Genomic DNA, 16,713 nt, shown 5'->3' on the forward strand with positions numbered 1-16,713 from the left:
ATCTAATAATACAATATTATTTATGAACTTCCCTTGTTAATTATTTCAAAAACATTAGCATTACCCCCCACCCCAGAAAACTTAACTTAGTTGCTTGTTCAAAGAAAGTCTTCAGGTACTATATTTTGTTTCTAATGTAGACCATTGCTACTTTTTCCTTTAATTTAGATGTATAATTTAAAATTTTTTCCCAACCCATGCCTCTCGGGATACACGTGCCTTTGTTCTTTGGGGACGCTATGCATGCCCCAAGCTGGAGGAGAGACAGGCCTGGATCTGGGGTTAAGGGGCACCCCACTTCCTAAGGCTTCATCCTCAAAGAAGACAGTCCTTACATTTCGGAGGCTGGCAGATTCCTGGGAAAGGTGATGTTCTAAATATGCAGGTTTTCAGCACCATCCTTGCTTGGTATAAAATGTCCTCCAAAAGAGGATGATCATCTGGTGGCTGAAAAACCCAGCTCAATTACACTGGCCTGCAGTCCTGCCCTCTTGGCCCCAAAGCCTCACCCCAACCACTCCCACCCACACCATCCCTTCAGGCCTAGCCCGCTTTGGGTGCCAGCAACCTCTTGCTACGCCCCAGGGAGTGGCACTGCGCACTTGCTGTAACCAATGTCAGGCCTTCTTTCTCCCTTCCCTTTTCCAGACTGATCCTTCCCACACCCTCCCAGAGTAGGTCCCCTTCACAGCAATTCCAGCTCTCTAGTTTCCCTCAAAGCACTGACCCAGCTCACAACCCCATCAGATACTTCTATTCGCCTCCCCTCAAATAATAATCAAATGCTAAATAGTCAAAATGCTAAATTTATCATTCTTTAAGTCCCAAACTTCTATACAAATACAACACAACAGGAGCCACCATATCGAATGCCAAACACTACACACTTATTCAAAAATACCCTCATCCATTAGTAAGAAAAAAACCCACTCCATTATTAGATTAGGATACTGAGACTCAAGAGTAATTTGCTCATGGTTACACATTAAGAAAATGAATGAGAGAAATTTGATTCAAATTCAGGACCATCTGTCTTTGCATACTTGTTCTTTCCCTTGGCCACACTGATTTTCAGTGGTAACGTAGTAAACAAAAAATCCTATTGATATGATTGTGAACCTGTGAGGAAAAAATGGTCATGGAGTTCAATTATTTTGTGCCAATTCTGATTAACATTTGCTCTCATGTCAAATAAAGACCAAAGATCTTGTTGCATTTAGGGAACTGTTTTCCTTATGAATGTTTCACTTGTTATGTTTATTGATTTGTTATTTCTGGTGTCATTTTCACGCAAATTTTTATTTCTTTTTCTTAATTCTGTAAATCCTCTTTCCGCTTCTTTCTTTCTGTCTGTCTGTCTGTCTCTCTCTTTTTTCCCATTATCCTTTAACCAGTAACTCTTCTGTATACCTTCATCAGGCGGGCATCATTATCAGGAGGCTCTCTCTTCTACTACATTTCTCTAAGCTTCTTGAATCTAGTGGTCTCTGAGAGTAAGAGGGAGAGGAAGGATACTTCCTATGGGTTGTCACTACAATAAATATTACATTTACACTCTTGTCCACTGCTTATCAGAAGTATTGATGTTGCCTTGACAAATGAAAGCAAATATTCTCCTGGCTTGTGATGTTTCCTAACTCGAAGTGCCAGGGAAAATCTTCTGCATAAACCCATGTCTCTCAGAAGAGGCGACCAACATACCGTGGGTCTATGTAAATTGGCAATGCCTCTGAATCCTTTGTTGTCAGGCCTCTCAAAGTTGGAACCACCTTGGAGAAAGTAAATTGGCACAGTGAGAGACGAGGCCAGGCTTTGAAGTCAGCTACAGTGCTTTGATACAGTTGTAATATTTATTGGCTGACTTCTACCAGATCCTTTTTTTCTTCAATAGATTCTGGTGAGTTTGACTTAGATCATCTAAGTTAGGTATGGCTATAAAATATTATTTTTAAAACAATAACCTTAGGAGGTTAATACAGAAATCTCATTTATTCAAGAAAGTAAGGAAGTAGAAATATATTGAGAGTCCACTAGTCACAGGGCACTCTGTTAGGTAGGCCCTCGAGATACAAAGTGGCATGATTTATCACCCGTTATCTCTCAGGGTTTATAATCTAGCTGGGGAGATTGGACAAAGATATAAAAAAGACAAACATAAGTACAAAGTAGCATATGTCAAAAGATATAGGACAAATATCCTCTAAAGTGTTTAGAGGAGGTAATAATTACAAAGGTTGAATATTCAGGGAAGATTTTCAAAAGGGAGCTAGGACTTGAATTCAACTTTGAAGCAAAAGGAGACTTAAGGTATCAATAATAATAAGTACCATTTATTGGATCCTTATGTGCCAAACTTAGTGCTTTACAAGTATCTAACACTCTTAACAGCCCAAGGAGGTTGACATTAGTGTTGCCATTTTACAGGTAAAGAAACTGGAGCTGAGTGACATTACAGTGTGCTATATCACCTTTAAAGTGGAAAATAAGGTGCATTTTCTTCTACTTTCACACCTCAGAGATGATGTTTGTGAAAAAAATCTACATAGAAAATTTGACTTCCATCAAGGTTAAAAAAACTTTTTCAAATGACGTAAAGAAAGAATAGAATCTTACATGACTGATCTACTCTCCAATACCATGGCCATTTTACCAAATGTAGGATGTCATTGGTCTTATTTGGGGAAAGATACTTGATAATATAGCCTTTCATAGAGTACTAAAGTAAAAATGACTAAATTTATCTCTCTTTTTTTAATGTGGGATAATGAACAAAAGAACAGTGATGATTCTAGCAGAGACCAATAATCACTAACATCATTAAAAATCCCCCCATGTAGAGAAGCATCCAGGCACATCCAAAGGAGGGAAATATTCAAATGATTACTATAAAATATGTATTCTTTCTTGGAACAATAATATCTCAATCCTAGAAACCAAAATTAAATAATGATAAGAGAGAATACTTAAAACAATAATCTTGAGCTCGAGTCTGGGATTTTACAGAGATCAAATCAGTCCTTTCTGTCCAATCTCCCATCCTATCCCATCAGTGCCTGCCCTCTGTCATCATTTCATTTCCTTATCTTGTCTGAGCAGTCAACTTTGCAATTGCTAGGAAGGTAAAGTGAATGAGCCTGATAAATAAATAGATTGCTTTATTTCTTTCACATAAAGATCAAAGAAAAATTTGAAGGAATGGTCATTTATATGCCTTCCCTTTTTAGTTTTCATTTTCCCCTCATTCTTTTTGAAATCTTGTAAGGTACAATTTTCATATTCAATGAACATAATAAAGGGGAAGAAAAGGTAAAAATGTTTCGGGTAATTGCAAGGGAAAAGTTAGAAATCCCAGCTGTAATTGCAGGTTTGGAAGCTGGTCATGAGTTGTAGTACATAAGCTGATTATACAATACACATACAGCTTTTTTCTCTCTGTGTTTAGTTTTTCTGCTTTCACACTTTAGTAGATGGTAAGCTACCTGAAGGGAAGAAATGCATCTTCTGCTTTTTCTGTTCCTCTCACAGCACCCAGAATTGCCCAAAGATTGATATTTTGGAGTGCTTTTGCATTTGACACTCTTCTAAATTCTGGGGATTCAATCAATACTTCAGATTTGGTGATCAATTGATTTAGGAAAAGAAACTGGTAATTTTGTGTTTATGTACAAAATGAGTTTTCCATGAAGCTTTAAATAAATTGGATTATAAATAGAGGTAGGGTCTAGATTGACATTTGTCCTTAGATTTTTCTAAATAATAGTGAGTTAAAAAAAGCACTAGATTGGAGATCAGAATATAATTTTACTATTAACTGAGAGATGAAGCTCATCTTAGGGGAAATGCTGAAGGGACCAGCGCCCTGCTGTAGGTAGAGGAACAGCGGCACTCTTATTCCCATGATCCACAGCTCGGGGAAACCACTGAATGACTGAATTAAATAGTGCAAATAACAAATGACTGTAAAATACCTTATGTACCCAAACCTTTGACTATTTCCACATCTTTGTTTTAGCTTCTATTTTAATAAGGATAATACTATTTAATCTCCTTACCACTTTAGTGACTAGAAAAAAAACCAGGAAAAGAAAAATATTGTGCTATTTTGCTTTATGTTGATGCAAAATTGCTCTTAACATGATTTGTTTAGTCCTTATCCTGTTATTTCAAATATAAAATGAGAGTCAGTGAATTATCAAAATATTATAATGATTCTTTATGAGCCTAATTTGTATGGGGCATTTTGTAGTCTCTATAAGCACAATTATATCAGGATACTTTGAATTTATAGCATTTATTTTTTACTGTGACCTGATTTTAAACCCTTGAGGAGACAGTCATAACTAAACTTCATCTAAGACCATGTTATTATTACCTTTGTTTAACCAGGAGGTTCACGAGAGGGAAAATGCATATAAAACAGCCCAATCAGAAAGTGAGAAAACCAAGGTGCTATAATACCAAAAGAAGAAGATTAAAAATCAGCATCCAAATCACTTTCAAAAATGACAGTATTTCAAGGTGGACATGGAGGTAAGACTATAAGAAGAACTGATGCTGATCAGAGCATATTCTTGAACTGCAGTTGCTGGGTTCAGGATTGATTTTGCTGCTCCAGAAAAAAGAATTTCATTTGATGTTTCATGGCTCTTTATGTCTTTTCTGCGCTTACAGAAACCATCTCCTTGCATGTATCCCCACATGTGTTGTGCAATTTATTTTAACAGTATCCGTGTGCAACGACTGCATACACAGTGGCCAGCAGAAGATGGATTGTGCATGTAATTGTGATAATTACAAATCAAACCATCCTCTGAGTTAGAAATAGTGAGTTATGAATACAAGCATACTACAATGGACTCAGTGACTCCTGAATTCTAGTCTCAACACTGCGGCTAAGTTCTCATGTTATGGGAGGCAAAAGACAACTTGATGGAACCACAGATTAAAATAAAATAATTAAATTAGATAATAAAAAATTAAATTTAATGACTTTAATAATTTAATCTGAAAAGAAGTTTCTTTTAGCACCTGTACAAAAATATTTGGAATTTGCACCTGATCCCATAATTGTAGGGATCATATTCACATCCTCTTTCACTTTTTTTTTCACTGTCCCTCATGTCTTTGCTCCTTTGGTTCTGATCCACTGGTAAGACTGTATAGATCCCTCAATCTTGATGAAATGGAGCAGTTTATTATTAACTCATCCAGTATGAAAAAACTTGTGGTTCAGGATACATTATTTAAAATCGTCATAATTAATTGACTTCCAATAAATTAAAATGAGAAATAGTTACTTTAGATCCTTCCTTCTCTTAAAGTGTAATACTCTGTATAGTCAAATGAAAATAAAGATAATCTTGGATAATGATTTACCAGTTTTTTCACCAAGAAGAATACCATTGATTTTCTTCTCCCCACGTGGATTCTATATTATTAAACATTTTTGTCAACCTAATAGGTAATTAGGAAATAATGCATTTTCCCATTTGTACTAACCAAAGACATATAGGACTATCAATTAGAATTTCTGATTAGTATGAGATACCACTCTTACGACGCTGAGGTGATAAAAAATGTTAGCCCAAAGCTCAGAATATAAAGTTTTGGTTAGCCTAGACTGTCTTAATGTAGACAAATGTGCAATTTCCGTTAGAAACACCAGGACAGTCTTTCTAAAATTTAAACTCCCTGGAGCCCTAGATCCCTAGATGACACTCATGATATATTCATATGAATGTAACAATAAAGCAATCAGACTTATTTCTTCGCTTAAACATATCCATATAGATTTAGCTATCTGCTACCGAACATTGAGACATATTACATCAGCTGACATGTAGAATGAAAAGAATACAGATTTTGAGTTAGATAGCTCTTATTAAACATGTCACATGCAAATTTTTTTCTCTTAGTTTCAGATTATTCACCTGTGCAATATGATTAATAACATCCACTTGAAAAACATTGACAACTTTCATGTCATAAAGAGAAAGTATTGGGTACAAAAAAATCATAAGATATTGAAAGCCATATGTTTGTAATACACAAAATGGTTAAGAGATCAATGTCTTGACTATATAAATAAAACAAATAAATGAAACGATTCCCCAATAGAAAAGTGGGCAAAGTATATGAAATTTACTAACAAAAATATATATGGCCAATAAGTATATAAAAACGTCCAATGCCGTGAGTAATCAGAGATAAATTAAAACAATGACATGTCACTCTTCACTGATGAAATTAGAAAAGATTTTTAGAAAGATAGGACTGGAGACTAGTGAGGGATGCATTTTGTTACTTAGTCAAATACTATTTGTTGTATAAACCAAGCACTCTTTTAAGAAATGGGGATAAAATGAGGAATAAGACAATGGGATCACTGTGCTCAGGGACCTTACATTCTGGAGTACGTGTATCAGTGTGTGTTTGGTGTTTAGAGGAGTCAAGCAATAATCATGTAAATAAAATAAAGAGCTATAAATTGAGCTAAGTACTGAGAAGGAAATATCAGGGGACTCTGGTAGAAAATAATGGTGGAGGCGATAGGGAAGTCAGGGAAGGTCTCTCCAAAAAGGGAATATTAAGCTAAAAGTGGAGAGATGAGAAGTAGCTAGCTCTGTTAAGAGCCTGAAAAAGTGTCCGGGCAGAGGAAACACCAAGTGAAAGGTGTTGAGTTGAGAGAGGGCTAAGTGTGCTTTAAGAACTGTCAGAAATGCCAATGGAACTGGAGCACAGAGGTCCAAGTGTAGTGTGGCAAGATGAGAAGCGGCAGGTAGGAAGAGGCCAGGTCGTCAGGGCCTTGCAGATCATGGTAGGGGTTTGAATTTTATTCTTAGTGTAAAGTCTAACAGATATATACTCTCAAATGAATAAAAAATTAAATGTTTACTATGCATATAGAATATAAAATAAAAATTTACCAAATAGAAATAAAACTACAAAACTGATAAGATTTAAATTGTCAACATTGATTTAATGTGGTAGATGATCTTTGCTGACACTACGTTGCATTTGATGTGTGTATTTAGTACAGCGTGACAGTGTAGGTTCTTTTTAGTTACATGTACTTATATTAACACCAATCTTCTTATTTTAGTTCTTTTGCAACTACTCTTTTCTTAGCTTATTGTTTATGCTTCACTTGGCTTGAATCCTCTATTTCCTTATTGCATTCTATGTATTCAAAGGTTAGAATAACTAGAGTAGCACTGCTTGGTGTCAGTGAAATAACAGATACAAGGATCTCAAATAGATATTAGCGCTCCTACATTCATTGCAACACTATTTGCAATAGCTAAGATGTGAAAATAACTTCAATGTTCATCTACACATGAAGGGATAAAGAAAATGTGTTATATACAGACAACGGAATACTATTCAGCTTTAAAAAAGAAGGAAATTTTGCAATATGTGCAAACATAGATGGACCTTGAGTACATGACGCTGAGTGAAATAAGCCAGACACAGAAAGACAAGTACTGCATGATTCCACTTACATGAGATATCTAAAATAGTCAGATTCATGAAATCAAAGACTGAAATGGTGGCTACCAGGGGCTGTGGGGAGGGTGAACTGGGCATTATTAATCAACAGGTATAATGTTTTAGTTAAGTAAGATGAATGAGCTCTAGAGATCTGTGTACAACATTGTACCTAAGGTCAACAATAATGTATTGTAAGAGGATAGATCTCACATTGTGTTCTTACTACAATAAAATTAAAGCAAAATAAAATAAGGGCCTTTGGCCTGCTCTGCTTCGATGGCCTGGGTTTGGAGTCCGGGCACCGACCCACACCACTTGCCTGTCAGTGGCCGTGCTGTGGAGGCGGCTCACATACAAAAAGAGGAAGGTCGGCAACAGATGTTAGCTCAGGGTGAATCTTCTTCAGCAAAAAACAAAAAATAAAACAAACAAACAAATAAATAAATAAAAATCAGATATAAAAGAAATGTCAGCATTTATCATCCTAATTATCTAGAATATTTTTATACGTATATATGTTTATTTATATGCATTTGAATTGTTATCAAAATAGAAACATAACAATTTACACAGAAAAATGTAAGAGTATGTCCAAAAACTCCAGGTGGGAAGCACTGCTCTAAGGCATAGTACTGCGGACTGTTCCTTCAGAGAGGGGCTCATAATTCTCAGAATTTTGTAGTTGAAAATCTCAGTACACGGAGGCAAAGAAATTTCACAAAAATCTTATATTTCAAGGAGGAATTCCTATTGGTTTTTCTTATTGCTCTGACTAAACCTTCTAATTTAAGTCCACAAAGCTCCTTTCATGTCCTAAATTAAAGGCAGAGAATTTAGTCAAACAAATACCAAATCTCCATCTGGGCACCAATATAACCCTGACAATTCTTCTACTTCATATTGAAGGAAAATGCTAGACCATTTCTGTGCTTAAGAACCACGACCTATAGTTAGGATTCAATGAAACGATGAAATACAATTTATACTCTAATGAATTTTAATTAATTTTTAATTAAAAACAGAAAATTGAATGTTCATGCAAAACACAAAATTATAGTTGGCAAGGAGAACAAAATGTGCAATAGTTCTTGCTTTTCGATCAATCCTGAAGAATGTACCTAAGTCTAATTTGCAGACAACAGCCATGTGAACCAGTCTAATGAAATCGGACCTATGAAATATTTCATAGTTTATTTGAAGAAGCAATTTTTAATATATAGTGAATTCTCAGTTATTTGCCTGTAGGATATCCACTTTATATTTTGTGCTTAGCAATTTTCTCATACCTGGTTGAGTTTAATCAAGATATGACTAGATGATGCAAACTTATTTTATCATTAGCCTAATCTATACATACTACACACATCACATGAACACATATATTTCACAAAAAATTCACAGAGAAAGATACATGGCTTTCATTGTGATTCAGTAATCATTTCCTCAAATATTTATTAAGTTCTCTCTGTCACAGTCAGTAATGACATCTGCCAAATAATTATGGTTCCCTCCTTTGCCCCCTTGTAATTGTACACGGCCAGGTGACTAATTTTGGCCAGTGAGTTGTAAGTGGATGTGTCTTGTGCACTTCTGGGCTGGAGTACTGAACTCCTGGTTAAAACCTTGGGGACTCATTTAGCTCCCGGCTAAAACTCTGGAGAGTTTTCTCTTTTGGGCAAAATAACCAGGATTATTTGAGATGATGGCTATTCTACTGAGCTATGTCCCTGAGTTACTGTGGTGGTAAGATGTGAAAAAATTGCAGTCATACAGAATGATCAAAAAATAAACCTGTATCACTTTAAGCCACTAAAATTTAGGGTTGTTTGTTTCCATGTCATTATCCAGGCTATTCTAATTGATACAATCTACAGACTTTCTTCAGCTTATAATGGGGCTATATCCCGATACACCCATTATAAATCGAAAATATCTTAAGTCAAAAATACATTAATACACCTAACATATTGAACATCATTGCTTAGCCTAGCCTACCTTAAATACACTCAGAACACTTATGTTGGCCTACAGTTGGGCAAAATCATGTAACACAAAGCCCATTTTATAACACAGTGTTGAATATCTAATGTAATTTATTGAATACAGTACTGAAAGTGAAAAACAGAATGGTTGTGTGGGTACAGAATGATTGTAAGTGTATCAGTTATTTATTCTTGTGATCATGTGGCGGACTGGGAGCTGCAGCTCGCTGCCACTGCCCAGCATCATGAGAGAGTATCATACTGCATGTTTCTAGCCTGGGAAAAGATCAAAATTCAGGATTCGAAGCATGGTTTCTACCAAACAAGAATCACTTTTGCACCGTCGTAAAGTTGAAAAATTGTAAGTCTAACCATTGTTGAGTCAAGGACCCTCTGTATGTGCAAAACAGTGTGCTAGGTACCAAGGATGCATCAGTGAATAAGACAGAAGTAGTCACTGACCACATGGTGCTCGTATTTTAGTGAAGACATTTAGCTCTGCATGCTAGAATGAAAACTACATGAGGGTAGGGATTTTGTGCATGGATGTATTTTAGGGCTAGAAAAGTACCCAGTGAAAAGTAGATGCTCATCGGTAAATATCTGTTGAAGAAATGAAGAAGAGATTGAATGAGCTAATTAAAATATTGATACTTTTCACAATGGAAATGTACAAAGTGTGATGACAGCCTGTAACCATGCAAGGGTGCCCAGTCCACCTAAGGGGAGTAGAGTGACATCCTCATCCGAGAGTCGCTTTTGAGAAGTGGGAATTAACTAGGTAAGGAATGGCAGAGTGGGAGAGGAGAGCATGTTCCAGGCAAATGGAATGGCATGTGCAGAGCCACTGGCATGAGAATGACACTGGCATGAAGGAGAAATGATGGTGATTCAGCCTAAGGGTAGGGAACAACAGGCACCATGGTGCAAGACTGCTGGGGGGCAGATCACACAGGGCCTTGCAGGTCTTGTTGAGGATTGTAGATCTTAGCCTAGGAAAATGGGGAGATAGTGTTTGAAGCGATTCAAAGCTATACTCAGGTTGCTTTGAGGAAAATAGACTGAGAAGATTAAAAAAAGTAGGAGTTTATGCAGGGTATTGTTTCAATTTATCGCTACCTCTAACTCAGCGTTAAACACAATAATTTGGAGCTTAGCAATTTACCTCAACCTTCTGACTAGACTAAGTACTGACTGGTTACAGAGGGAGACCCTGCTGTCTGCACAGCTCCCTCTGCACTAAGGAGACTTGGTATGATGTCTTAGTCTCTTATTAAGAGGCAATAAGGTCTGGTGGCATAGTGGTTAAGTTTGTGCACCGCCCTTTGGCGGCCCAGGTTTGCAGGCCTGCATCCCTAGTGTGGAGCTACATAGCACTTATCAAGTTATGCTGTGGCAGTGTCCCACATATAAAATAGAGGAAGATTGGCACAGATGTTAGCTCAGGGACAATCTTTCTCACCCAAAAAATGAAAGAGGCAATATAGAGAGAATGCACACAGAATGTTGTGGAAGACATTGTTCATTTCTTTAGGAGGGTCTCTTGAAGATCTCTGGAAGATATTTCTTCCTAGTTTGATACTAAGAATAGATTTGCTCCTCCTAAGAAATATTCTTTTTATGTTTTAAGGACAGGTAAAATTAGAAACTGATCAATTTCCCTTTCCCTGTGACTACCGAAAAGCTTAGGACAAACGTGTGACCCACTTGAAGTAACTGTGTAGAACAGCATGTGTATTCACATTAAGTTGTCTCCATGGTATGTTTCTGCCCTTGGTTTTGCTTTTTGTTGTTACCTACTTCTAATTTAGGTCATCCTACCATGTTTTATATATTCATGTTGTATTATCTTAAAGGTCTTTTGGTGTTTAGTATAAACAAGCAGTTCTGAGCCACTTCTTACCTCTAATCAGGTAAATAATAATATTGATATAAAAGCTAAGCCATACACTTTTCTATGATGTACTTTTTAAAAGACACGAAAAATAAGAGCCAGACTAATCTTCATACTTTAAAAAAACCATGCATTGATTACCTGTTGCATGTCAGGTACTGTCGGTTCAGTGGTGACTATAAACAGATAATGGTCTGTGCCCTCATGGAGCTTCTGTTTAGTGGGACAAATTCTGGGTCTATGAGAAACAGGCTTATATTGTGGGAGGCCCTTGTACTACAGACTAGTAGGATTTAGAGCTGGAGCACCTGGGTTCGAGTCCCAGCTCCATCACTTACTTGACCTTCGGCAGGTTATAGAACTTTTCTGTGCTTTAGTTTCCTCATGTGTAAGTTAGTGATGCCAACAGTACCTACCTCATAAAATTGTTGTAAGGATTAAATGAGTTAATGCCTGTAAAGAACTCAGAATATTGCCTGGTAGGGTTATATTATTGTTAGATATTATTATTAGTACCTATAAAGAGAATTGGGGATGGAATAATGCTTAAAACTTCCTTGTGAAATACACAATGGGAAAACAAAGCTTCCTTTTTCTTACGTGTTTCTAAATAAAGCACTATATACTGTTTAGAATTACGGGACCATTGAGAGAGAAGAGACCTTGGGAATCATCTTAAGCAATTTTCAACAATTTGGAAATCTCTGCCACTTTCCTGACGGATGCCCATTCCGCCTCTTTGTCAGCGTTTACAGAAATTTGGATTTTACCCCTGCACAATCCGATCCATTCCATTGTGGGGCAGCTCTAATGGTTGGAAAGCTTTTCTAGAGTTGAGCCAAACTCTAAAGAAAAAAAGAAGAGGACACTGAGAAGACTGGGCTTCCATCCTGAATTAATACACTAGCGGTGCAATAATTTGATATGTCTAAAACATGATAGCTACTAAGTTGTACAGAATTTCATTAAGTGTATTGTACTGAAAATACTTGAAATATAAAATGTAAACATTCAATCCACAGTATTTCCTGAGGACCCACCTAGTTAAAAAACAAATTTTCCATAAAGGATTACACTCATATGGTGTTGAAACAGAACAGACATTCCAGGGATTTAACTAAATTTACTAAATGCCTACTTACGTAGGCAATTTAAATCTCATTTAATTCTCACAACCTTTTATGGTAGGTATTACTGTTCTTATAGTGAAGATAAAGTAACTAAGAAACCAAGATTCAGAAAGTTCTTTTTCTGAAGAAATGTAGCTACAGCTAGTATATAAATAGCAGATCTGGAATTGGAATGCATCTCTGTCAGTTTTTTACACTGTAGCCAGAGGATCAGAGGCCCAAAGTAATAAGAGAAAGTAAAAATGCACACTGAAAGAAGACTTGACTTCAGGGTGCCGAAGAACCGTTATTTAAAAACAGTAGGATGGAAAAAGGAAGGGTTATTAAGAGACTGTTTCTGAGCTTTTGAACAATGCTTTGCTTCTACGCACAACCCATTTCATCAATACAATAAGCAGTCTATTTACGTGCTACTTACGATGTTAGTATTTAAAGTGGCTCACCATTTACTTACATCAGTCCCATCGTGACCACTTCAGATTTCTCCTTCTCTTTCTCACATTTGTCTTCACACTAAAGATGGGAGCAGCACTGTGTTGGGGCATCAGTTAATTCTTGCCTTGCCTCCATGCTGCCTGTTTCTGTGGATATTGGTTTTGATTTGGGTTTTATTCCTTTTACTTTTAATTCTTCAGGGTAAATAAAAACAGGGTTTGGGGTCCAGGGAGGTAGTTTATTGCCATAATAATGCATATATCCAACTTCGACAAGGCCTGCCTTAGGAGGATTTAAGTTCTCAAATAGATATGTTTTTGGTTATATTGGTCAATTAGTATTCAGAGCTTTCTGTATATTATCTGCATTTCTCCTACTTCCCCTCATAGAACTCAGTAGAATGTAAGATGCTTGAGGGCTGAAACCTTTTCTGTTTTGTTCCCAGTTCCTAAAATGGTAGATTGCACATAGGTGCTCAGCGAAGGTTGTTTGATGGATGAATCAACTAAAACTGAAGCCACAAACCCTATCCTCTGTGGGCCATCTGGCCTTCTCAAGGGACTACATTGAAGGTTGTACATACTCTTGTTCTCACTTAGAGGTAAAATGAGCTTGTGAAATCCAAGCTCATTGAAGTGTGGCTGTTTTGCAGAACACTGGATAACCAAGGCCAATTCAAAACAATTTAACTGAAGTAAGCCCTCATTCTCTCTGTCAGCCCAAGCAGAGCTTTTCAGTCAGAAAATCTGCCTTGGAATCTAACTTCTTCATTATATTGTCTTTAAAGTGGAGATGATGGTATTAATCTCTTAGCGTTACTGCAAAGGAGTAAACAACACATGCGAAAGCGTATTTCACAGTGATTGGCACATAGTTGCTGCTTAATGAAAGTTTGTTTCTGTTCTTTCTTTGTATAAATAAAACACAGTTGTTAGAGATATAAATATTATCAGTTGCTTAGATCTTGGTGACTAAGGAAAGCAAATCTAATTAGAAAGCAATATAATCTAGTTACAAATTTGGATGGTAGTCCAGTGACTAAAATATGATACTATTTAAGTGTATCACAGTACCTTTCTATTGAGGACAACTTTTGTATGGTCTTAGAATTTAGCGATGCATTATAAGCAAAGGAAAAATATCCAATGACTCATGCGAATGCCAAGCTCCTGGATATCCAGAAATGGTGAAACTCCCAGCAATCGACTTAATTACATCAGTCATAGAACTCAGCCACTTCCTAGGAGAGTAGTTTCTAAAAATACTTTGTCTACATTGTGTGCGGTCCTTCTACAATTCCATTTTCTTTGTTAGACTTCCCATAGGAAGGCAAAGGATTGAGTCTGTTTTATTGTAAATGTTCAAAGGGAAGGACTATGTTAAGAGGAGTAAATGCTTCCTTGACTTCCATTTTATTTTCTTCCTCTACAGAATCATAAAAGTCCATGCAATGTTGAAGGGTGAGCCTGTATCAGACGAAAAACTTAACAGGGAATGAGCCTACAGATACCTGATCTGGCCCTATGAATTTCTGTTTCTGGATTCTTTGTTTGATGAATTTCCTTTCCACTTTTTCCTAAGCACACATTATTATCACATCATGTTAAGAATCATATTTTGGATCCAAATTTTTACAGTTAGTTCTTGACTACATAAAGAGTGATGACTCAAAGCAATTTCTTTCCAGTAACGTCAATTAAAAACATAGTAATTCAGCAACATTTAAGGCTACAGTGTTACTTAGGATATCTATGTTTTTCTCAAAATTAATCATACATGTCTAACTGAATTATTTTCCCACTTTATTATTTTTTTTGCTGAGATTTACCCTGAGCTAACGTCTGTGGCCAATCTTCCCCTATTTTGTATGTGGGTAGCCACCATGGCATGGCTGATAAGTGGTGTAGGTCCGCACCTTGGATCCGGGCCTGCGAACACAGGCCACCGCAATGGAGCACGCCGAACTTAACTGCTACGCCACTGGGCTGACCTCATATTTTGCCACATTTTTAAGGCAATTTTAAAATCACAACTGAAGACATAAAGTGTGATTCAAATGAGTCCAACACCTATGTTTAAACCTTAATTTTCTCAGGGAAATATAAAAATATATACTGCCAAATATATACATTTATATATATGAACTTGTGTATTTATGTGCAAATTCACAAATACATTCGTACATCCTACATCACATATATTCGGATACATTTCCATGGGACACAACCAAAAGAGGCACCCTTCTTGGAAGAAGAAATAAAAGAAATGAACTTCTATAGAATATAGGACCTTCTAGAAATGGTGTATTATATACACACACAGACATGCACACACACACTGGTGATCTCTTGTTCTCAATGGTAGAAGGACTTGTGAGGCATTAGACACCTGCTTCTGTTTATAACATTAAGTAGTCCCAAAGGCCTGATTACTTTGAAACAACCATACACTTGTCTTGTTTCATTGCTTAATCAATCTTTTCAGGCACACCAGAATATCCCCTTTTCCAGTACAAGGGCTTTCATCATCAGTGTGTGTGATCTTTAATTCTGTAGTGCTGTCATATATTAAAAGACAATAGAATGAAATAGGTTGTTATCTCTTAAAAAGCACTAGTAATTCAAATTTAGACAGCTTTAATTTGGGCAAGGTAATTGTAGAAATATGCCTTCCTTCTCTCTTGCTGCGGTCTAGCATTTAATAGTTTTGCAAATCTTACTGCACTAAGCTACAAGCGATAAGAAAATAAAATTAAAATGTTGGTCATAAAATTACCCGATATGAGAGACTAAAGATCTTATTCCAAGAGGGGGTTATGGGAAGATTTTGTATTATTCACATTGGAATTGGAAGAATGAAAGCTTTTAGGGGAAAAAAGAACCTTTTTTACTCTCTTATATCTTGGATTTCTCTCTGTCATATGACTGAAACTCATTCATACTGTCCCATCCTAAACAACAGCAACAGCAGCCACATCCCTGCTCTGCTTCTTCCTCCCCTTCAAGCCATCATCTCTTCACTCTCTTTTCTTTTTCTTTTTTTTTTTTTTTGGTGAGGAAGATCAGCCCTGAGCTAACATCTGCCAATTCTCCTCTTTTTTTGCTGAGGAAGACTGGCCCTGGGCTAACATCTGTGCCCATCTTCTTCCACTTTATATGGGACGCCGCCACAGCATGGCTTGACAAGCGGTGTGTTGGTGCACGCCCGGGATCTGAACCGGTGAACCTCGGGCCACTGCAGCGGAGAGTGCGCACTTAACCACTTGTGCCATCGGCCGGCCCCCCTTCACTCTCTTTTCAAGGGCAAACTTATTAAAATAGTTTAAACTTATTGTCTAAATTTCCTCAGTTTCCCCACACTTCTCAACCCCCTGCGTTCTGACATTTGCCCCTGCTCTTCTGCTTCAATTGCTCTAGCAAAGGAAAATAATGTCTTCCTATTTTTTATATCTAGTGGCCTAATTTCATTCTTAATTCCATTGTGATGCTCAACAATATTTCACACTGATGACCACTTTTCTCTCCTTAAAATATTTTCTTCCCCAGGTCTGTTGAATATTGCTCTCACTTCCTTCTCCCTTCTGATCCCTCTTTCTCTGGCGTGGTTTTCCTCTGCCTCCCTCTTAAACATTAGTGTTACTAGAGTTCTCCTCTATTCTATTCTGTGTGATTTCTTCCACTCCTGTGCTGTCCCCTCCAGGTGACAGAGTTGGGTTCAAGTCCATCTGAAACGGATCTAATGGGAACATGGACAAACCCTGTAGCTATTTCCCCAGGCTCCT

General features: G+C 36.9%; 1 long non-coding RNA gene across 1 annotated transcript in view; it reads left to right on the forward strand.

Annotated features, from left to right (window-relative positions):
- The first annotated feature begins 4,302 nt into the window (after positions 1 to 4,302).
- The window catches only part of LOC131416280 (uncharacterized), a 43,128-nt gene continuing 30,717 nt past the window's right edge, over positions 4,303 to 16,713 (forward strand). Inside the window, exon 1 of the long non-coding RNA XR_009222572.1 lies at positions 4,303 to 4,530. This is a non-coding gene — a long non-coding RNA (uncharacterized LOC131416280). The remainder of the gene's footprint in view (positions 4,531 to 16,713) is intronic.

The sequence above is a fragment of the Diceros bicornis genome, chromosome 17, assembly GCF_020826845.1.
Source record: "Diceros bicornis minor isolate mBicDic1 chromosome 17, mDicBic1.mat.cur, whole genome shotgun sequence".
Taxonomy (NCBI): Eukaryota; Metazoa; Chordata; class Mammalia; order Perissodactyla; family Rhinocerotidae; genus Diceros; species Diceros bicornis.